We start from the raw sequence: 8,461 nt of genomic DNA, 5'->3' as shown, positions 1-8,461 counted from the left end.
GAACTGTACCCCAATGAGGGTCAGTGTGTGTGCAACTGTACCCCAGTGAGGGTCAGTGGGTGTGGAACCCATACGACAGTGAGAGTCAGTGTGGGGAATTGTATCCCAGTTAGGATCAGTGTGTGTGGAACTGTACCCCAGTGTGAATCAGTGTGTGTGTGGAACACATATCCCAGTGAGAGCCAGTGTGTGTGGAACTGTACCCCAGTGTGAGTCAGTGTATGTGGCACTGTACCCCAGTAAGAGTCGGTGTGTGTGGAACCCATATGGCAGTGACAGTCAGTGTGTGTGGAACCCATATGCTAGTGAGAGTCAGTGTGTGTGGAACTGTACCCCAGTGTGAGTCAGTGTGTGTGGCACTGTACCCCAGTGTGAGTCAGTGTGTGTGGCACTGTACCCCAGTGTGAGTCAGTGTTTGTGGCACTGTATGCCAGTGAGAGTCAGTGTGTGTGTGGAACCCATATCGCAGTGAGAGTCAGTATGTGTGGAACTGTACCCCAGTGTGAGTCAGTGTGTGTGGAACCCATATGCCAGTGAGAGTCATTGTGTGTGGAACTGTACCCCAGTGAGACTCAGTGTGTGTGGAACTGTACCCCAGTGAGAGTCAGTGTTTGTGGAACCGTACCCCAGTGAGAGTCAGTGTGTGTGTGGAACCCATATCCCAGTGAGAGTCAGTGTGTGTGGAACTGTACCCCAGTGAGAGTCAGTGTGTGTGGAACTCATATGCCAGTGAGAGTCATTGTGTGTGGAACTGTACCCCAGTGAGAGTCAGTGTGTGTGGAACTGTACCCCAGTGAGACTCAGTGTGTGTGGAACCCATATGCCAGTGAGAGTCAGTGTGTGTGGAACTGTACCCCAGTGAGAGTCAGTGTGTGTGGAACTGTACCCCAGTGAGAGTCAGTGTGTGTGGAACTATACCCCAGTGTGAGTCAGTGTGTGTGGAACCCATATGCCAGTGAGAGTCAGTGTGTGTAGAACTGTACCCCAGTGAGAGTCAGTGTGTGTGTGGAACTGTACCCCAGTGAGAGTCAGTGTGTGTGGAACTGTACCCCAGTGAGAGTCAGTGTGTGTGGAACTGTACCCCAGTGAGAGTCAGTGTGTGTGGAACTGTACCCCAGTGAGAGTCAGTGTGTGTGGAACTGTACCCCAGTGAGAGTCAGTGTGTGTGGAACTGTACCCCAGTGAGAGTCAGTGTGTGTGGAACTGTACCCCAGTGAGAGTCAGTGTGTGTGGAGCTGTACCCCAGTGAGAGTCAGTGTGTATGGAACTGTACTCCAGTGAGGGTCAGTGTGTGTGGAACTGTACCCCAGTGAGAGTCAGTGTGTATGGAACTGTACCCCAGTGAGAGTCAGTGGGTGTGGAACTGTACTCCAGTGAGAGTCAGTGTGTGTGAAACTGTACCCCACTGAGAGTCAGTGTGTGTTTGGAACCCATATCCCAGTGAGAGCCAGTGTGTGTGGAATTGTACCCCAGTGAGAGTCAGTGTGTATGGAACTGTACTCCAGTGAGGGTCAGTGTGTGTGGAACTGTACTCCAGTGAGGGTCAGTGTGTGTGCAACTGTACTCCAGTGACAGTCAGTATGTGTGGAACCCATATGCCAGTGAAAGTAAGTGTGTCTGTAACTACCCCATTGAGAGTCAGCATGTGTGCAACTGTACCCCAGTGAGAGTCAGTGTGTGGGGAACTGTACCCCAGTGAGAGTCAGTTTGTGGGGAACTGTACCCCAGTGAGAGTCAGTGTGTGTGGAACTGTACCCCAGTGTGAGTCAGTGTGTGTGGCACTGTACCCCAGTGTGAGTCAGTGTGTGTGGCACTGTACGCCAGTGAGAGTCAGTGTGTGTGGAACTGTACCCCAGTGAGAGTCAGTGTGTGTGGAACTATACCCCAGTGAGAGTCAGTGTGTGTGGAACTGTACCCCAGTGAGAGTCAGTGTGTGTGGAACTGTACCCCAGTGAGAGTCAGTGTGTGTGTGGAACCCATATCCCAGTGAGAGTCAGTGTGTGTGGAACTATACCCCAGTGAGAGTCAGTGTGTGTGGAACTGTACCCCAGTGAGAGTCAGTGTGTGTGGAACTGTACCCCAGTGAGAGTCAGTGTGTGTGTGGAACCCATATCCCAGTGTGAGTCAGTGTGTGTGGAACCCATATGCCAGTGAGAGTCATTGTGTGTGGAACTGTACCCCAGTGAGAGTCAGTGTGTGTGGAACTGTACCCCAGTGAGAGTCAGTGTGTGTGGAACTGTACCCCAGTGAGAGTCAGTGTGTGTGGAACTGTACCCCAGTGAGAGTCAGTGTGTGTGGAACTGTACCCCAGTGAGAGTCAGTGTGTGTGTGGAACCCATATCCCCGTGAGAGCCTGTGTGTGTGGAACGGTCGCCCAGTGAGAGTCAGTGTGTGTGGAACTGTACCCCAGTGAGAGTCAGTGTGTGTGGAATTGTACCCCAGTGAGAGTCAGTGTGTATGGAACATTACTCCAGTGAGGGTCAGTGTGTGTGGAACTGGACTCCAGTGAGTGTCAGTGTGTGTGGAACTGTACTCCAGTGACAGTCAGTGTGTGTGGAACTGTAGGCCAGTGAGGGTCAGTGTGTGTGTAACTGTACACCAATGAGAGTCAGCATGTGTGCAACTGTACCCCAGTGAGAGTCAGCGTGTGTGGAACCCATATGCCAGTGAAAGTAAATGTGTCTGTAACTACCCCATTGAGGTTCAGTATATGTGGAACTGTACCCCAGTGAGGGTCAGTGTATGTGGAACTGTACCCCAGTGAGAGTCAGTGTTTGTGGAACTGTACCCCAGAGAGGGTCAGTGTGTGTGGAACTGTACCCCAGTGAGGGTCAGTGTGTGTGGAACTGTACCCCAGTGAAGGTTTGTTATGTGGAACTGTACCCCAGTGAGGGTCCGTGTGTGTGGAACCCATATGCTAGTGAGATTAAGTGTGTGTGGAACTGTACCCCAGTGAGAGTCAGTGTGTGTGGAACTGTACCCCAGTGAGAGTCAGTGTGTGTGGAACTGTACCCCAGTGAGGGTCAGTGGGTGTGGAACCCATACGACAGTGAGAGTCAGTGTGGGGAATTGTATCCCAGTTAGGATCAGTGTGTGTGGAACTGTATCCCAGTGAGGTTCAGTTGTTTGGAACTGTAGCCCAGTGAGTGTCAGTGTGTGTGGAACTGTACGCCAGTGACAGTCATTGTGTGCAGGTCGTTACGCCATTGAGGTTACATTTGTGTGGAACTGTACCCCAGGGAGTGTCAGTGTGTGTGGAACCCATATTTCAGTGAGAGTCAGTGTGTTGGGAACTGTACCCCAGTGAGAGACAGTGTGTTGGGAACTGCACCTCGGTGGGAGTCCGTGTGTGTGGAACTGTACCACAGTGAGAATAAGTGTGTGTGGAACTGTACCCCAGTGAGAGTCAGTGCGTGTGGAACTGTACCCAAGTGAGGGTCAGTGTGCGTGGATCTGTACCCCAGTGAGGTTCAGTGTGCGTGGATCTGTACCCCAGTGACAGTCAGTGTGTGTGGAACTGTACCCCAGTGAGAGTCAGTGTGTGTGGAATTGTACCCCAGTGAGAGTCAATGTGTGTGGAACTGTACCCAAGTGAGAGTCAGTGTGTGCGGAACTGTACCCCAGTGAGAGTCAGTGTGTATGCAATTGTACCCCATTGAGAGACAGGGTGTGTGGAACTGTGCCCCATTGACAGTCAGTGTGCTTGTGGAACTGTACCCCAGTGAGAGACAGTGTGTGTGGAACTGTACCCAGTGATGGTCAGTGTGTGTGGAACTGTACCCCAGTGATGGTCAGTGTGTGTGGAACTGTACCCCAGTGATGGTCAGTGTGTGTGAAACTGTACCCCAGTGAGAGACAGTGCGTGTGGAACTGTACCCCAGTGATGGTCAGTGCATGTGGAATTGTACCCCAGTGAGAGTCAGTGTGTGTGGAATTGTACCCCAGTGAGAGTCAATGTGTGTGGAACTGTACCCAAGTGAGAGTCAGTGTGTGCGGAACTGTACCCCAGTGAGAGTCAGTGTGTATGCAATTGTACCCCATTGAGAGACAGGGTGTGTGGAACTGTGCCCCATTGACAGTCAGTGTGTGTGTGGAACTGTACCCTTGTGAGAGTCAGTGTGTGTGGAACTGTACCCCAATGAGGGTCAGTGTGTGTGCAACTGTACCCCAGTGAGGGTCAGTGGGTGTGGAACCCATACGACAGTGAGAGTCAGTGTGGGGAATTGTATCCCAGTTAGGATCAGTGTGTGTGGAACTGTATCCCAGTGAGGTTCAGTTGTTTGGAACTCTAGCCCAGTGAGTGTCAGTGTGTGTGTGGAACTGTACGCCAGTGACAGTCATTGTGTGCGGGTCGTTACGCCATTGAGGTTAAGTATGTGTGGAACTGTACCCCAGGGAGTGTCAGTATGTGTGGAACCCATATTTCAGTGAGAGTCAGTGTGTTGGGAACTGTACCCCAGTGAGAGACAGTGTGTTGGGAACTGCACCTCAGTGGGAGTCCGTGTGTGTGGAACTGTACCACAGTGAGAATAAGTGTGTGTGGAACTGTACCCCAGTGAGAGTCAGTGCGTGTGGAACTGTACCCCAGTGAGGGTCACTGTGTGGGTAACTATATCCCAGTGAGAGTCAGTGCGTGTGGAACTATACCCCAGTGAGGGTCAGTGTGCGTGGATCTGTACCCCAGTGAGGTTCAGTGTGCGTGGAACTGTACCCCAGTGAGAGTCAGTGTGTGTGGAACTGTACCCCAGTGATGGTCAGTGTGTGTGGAACTGTACCCCAGTGAGAGACAGTGCGTGTGGAAATGTACCCCAGTGATGGTCAGTGCATGTGGAACTGTACCCCAGTGAGAGTCAGTTTGTGTGGAACTATACCCCAGTGATGTTCAGTGTGTGTGGAACTGTACCCCAGTGATGGTCAGTGTGTGTGGAACTGTACCCCAGTGATGGTCAGTGTGTGTGGAACTGTACCCCAGTGAGAGACAGTGTGTGTGGAACTGTACCCCAGTGATGGTCAGTGCATGTGGAACTGTACCCCAGTGAGAGTCAGTGTGTGTGGAACTGTACCCCAGTGACAGTCAGTGTGTGTGGAACTGTACCCCAGTGAGAGTCAGTGTGTGTGGAACTGTACCCCAGTGAGAGTCAGTGTGTGTGGAACTGTACCCCAGTGAGAGTCAGTGCGTGTGGAACTGTACCTCCGTAAGAGTCAGTGTTTGTGGAACTATACCCCAATGAGGGTCAGTGTGTGTGCAACTGTACCGCTGTGAGGGTCAGTGTGTGTGGAACCCATACGACAATGAGAGTCAGTGTGCGGAATTGTATCCCAGTGAGGATCAGTGTGTGTGGAACTGTATCCCAGTGAGGTTCAGTTGTTTGGAACTCTGCCCCAGTGAGTGTCAGTGTGTGTGGAACTGTACCCCAGTGACAGTCATTGTGTGCGGGTCGTTACGCCATTGAGGGTAAGTATGTGTGGAACTGTACCCCAGGGAGTGTCAGTGTGTGTGGAACTGTACCCCAGTGAGAGTCAGTGTGTGTGGAACTGTACCCCAGTGAGAGTCAGTGTGTGTGGAACCCTTATGCCAGTGAGTGTGGAACTGAACCCCAGTGAGGGTCAGTGTGTGTGGCACTTTACCCCAGTGAGCGTCAGTGTGTGTGGAACTGTTCCCCAGTGAGAGTCAGTTGTGTGGAACTGTTCCCCAGTGAGAGTCAGTGTGTGTGGAACCCTCATGCCAGTGAGATTAAGTGTGTGTGGAACTGTACCCCAGTGAGAGTCAGTGTGTGTGGAACTGTACCCCAATGAGGTTCAGTGTGTGTGCAACTGTACCCCAGTGAGGGTCAGTGGGTGTGGAACCCATACGACAGTGAGAGTCAGTGTGGGGAATTGTATCCCAGTTAGGATCAGTGTGTGTGGAACTCTAGCCCAGTGAGTGTCAGTGTGTGTGGAACTGTACACCAGTGACAGTCATTGTGTGCGGGTCGTTACGCCATTGAGGTTAAGTATGTGTGGAACTGTACCCCAGGGAGTGTCAGTATGTGTGGAACCCATATTTCAGTGAGAGTCAGTGTGTTGGGAACTGTACCCCAGTGAGAGACAGTGTGTTGGGAACTGCACCTCAGTGGGAGTCCGTGTGTGTGGAACTGTACCACAGTGAGAATAAGTGTGTGTGGAACTGTACCCCAGTGAGAGTCAGTGCGTGTGGAACTGTACCCCAGTGAGGGTCACTGTGTGGGTAACTATATCCCAGTGAGAGTCAGTGTGTGTGGAACTATACCCCAGTGAGGGTCAGTGTGCGTGGATCTGTACCCCAGTGAGGTTCAGTGTGCGTGGATCTGTACCCCAGTGAGGTTCAGTGTGCGTGGAACTGTACCCCAGTGAGAGTCAGTGTGTGTGGAACTGTACCCCAGTGAGAGTCAGTGTGTGTGGAACTGTACCCCAGTGAGAGTCAGTGCGTGTGGAACTGTACCTCCGTAAGAGTCAGTGTTTGTGGAACTATACCCCAGTGAGAGTCAGTGTGTATGCAATTGTACCCCATTGAGAGACAGGGTGTGTGGAACTGTGCCCCATTGACAGTCAGTGTGCTTGTGGAACTGTACCCGAGTGAGAGACAGTGTGTGTGGAACTGTACCCAGTGATGGTCAGTGTGTGTGGAACTGTACCCCAGTGATGGTCAGTGTGTGTGGAACTGTACCCCAGTGATGGTCAGTGTGTGTGGAACTGTACCCCAGTGAGAGACAGTGCGTGTGGAACTGTACCCCAGTGATGGTCAGTCCATGTGGAACTGTAGCCCAGTGAGAGTCAGTTTGTGTGGAACTGTACCCCAGTGATGGTCAGTGTGTGTGGAACTGTACCCCAGTGATGGTCAGTGTGTGTGGAACTGTATCCCAGTGAGAGACAGTGTGTGTGGAACTGTACCCCAGTGAGAGACAATGTGTGTGGAACTGTACCCCAGTGATGGTCAGTGCATGCGGAACTGTACCCCAGTGAGAGTCAGTGCGTGTGGAACTGTACCCCAGTGAGGGTCACTGTGTGGGTAACTATATCCCAGTGAGAGTCAGTGCGTGTGGAACTGTACCCCAGTGAGGGTCAGTGTGCGTGGATCTGTACCCCAGTGAGGTTCAGTGTGCATGGATCTGTACCCCAGTGAGAGTCAGTGTGTGTGGAACTGTACCCCAGTGAGAGTCAGTGTGTGTGGAATTGTACCCCAGTGAGAGTCAATGTGTGTGGAACTGTACCCAAGTGAGAGTCAGTGTGTGCGGAACTGTACCCCAGTGAGAGTCAGTGTGTATGCAATTGTACCCCATTGAGAGACAGGGTGTGTGGAACTGTGCCCCATTGACAGTCAGTGTGTTTGTGGAACTGTACCCCAGTGAGAGACAGTGTGTGTGGAACTGTACCCCAGTGATGGTCAGTGTGTGTGGAACTGTACCCCAGTGATGGTCAGTGTGTGTGGAACTGTACCCCAGTGAGAGTCAGTGTGTGTGGAATTGTACCCCAGTGATGGTCAGTGTGTGTGGAACTGTACCCCAGTGAGAGACAGTGTGTGTGGAACTGTACCCCAGTGATGGTCAGTGCATGTGGAACTGTACCCCAGTGAGAGTCAGTTTGTGTGGAACTGTACCCCAGTGATGTTCAGTGTGTGTGGAACTGTACCCCAGTGACGGTCAGTGTGTGTGGAACTGTACCCCCGTGATGGTCAGTGTGTGTGGAACTGTACCCCAGTGAGAGACAGTGTGTGTGGAACTGTACCCCAGTGATAGTCAGTGCATGTGGAACTGTACCCCAGTGAGAGTCAGTTTGTGTGGAACTGTACCTCAGTGACAGTCAGTGTGTGTGGAACTGTACCCCAGTGAGAGTCAGTGTATGTGGAACTGTACCCCAGTGAGAGTCAGTGTGTGTGGAACTGTACCCCAGTGAGAGTCAGTGCGTGTGGAACTGTACCTCCGTAAGAGTCAGTGTTTGTGGAACTATACCCCAATGAGGGTCAGTGTGTGTGCAACTGTACCCCAGTGAGGGTCAGTGTGTGTGGAACCCATACGACAATGAGAGTCAGTGTGGGGAATTGTATCCCAGTGAGGATCAGTGTTTGTGGAACTGTATCCCAGTGAGGTTCAGTTGTTTGGAACTCTGCCCCAGTGAGTGTCAGTGTGTGTGGAACTGTACCCCAGTGACAATCATTGTGTGCGGGTCGTTACGCCATTGAGGGTAAGTATGTATGGAACTGTACCCCAGGGAGTGTCAGTGTGTGTGGAACTGTACCCCAGTGAGAGTCAGTGTGTGTGGAACTGTACCCCAGTGAGAGTCAGTGCGTGTGGAACTGTACCCCAGTGACAGTCAGTGTGTGTGGAACTGTACCCCAGTGAGGGTCAGTGTGTGTGGTAGCTGTACCCCAGTGACAGTCAGTGTGGGTGGAAATCTACCCCAGTGAGAGTCAGTGTGTTGGGAACTGCACCTCAGTGGGAGTCCG

This window comes from Carcharodon carcharias, chromosome 22 (genome assembly GCF_017639515.1).
Source record: "Carcharodon carcharias isolate sCarCar2 chromosome 22, sCarCar2.pri, whole genome shotgun sequence".
NCBI classification, from domain to species: domain Eukaryota; kingdom Metazoa; phylum Chordata; class Chondrichthyes; order Lamniformes; family Lamnidae; genus Carcharodon; species Carcharodon carcharias.
This window is presented reverse-complemented; position numbering follows the sequence as displayed.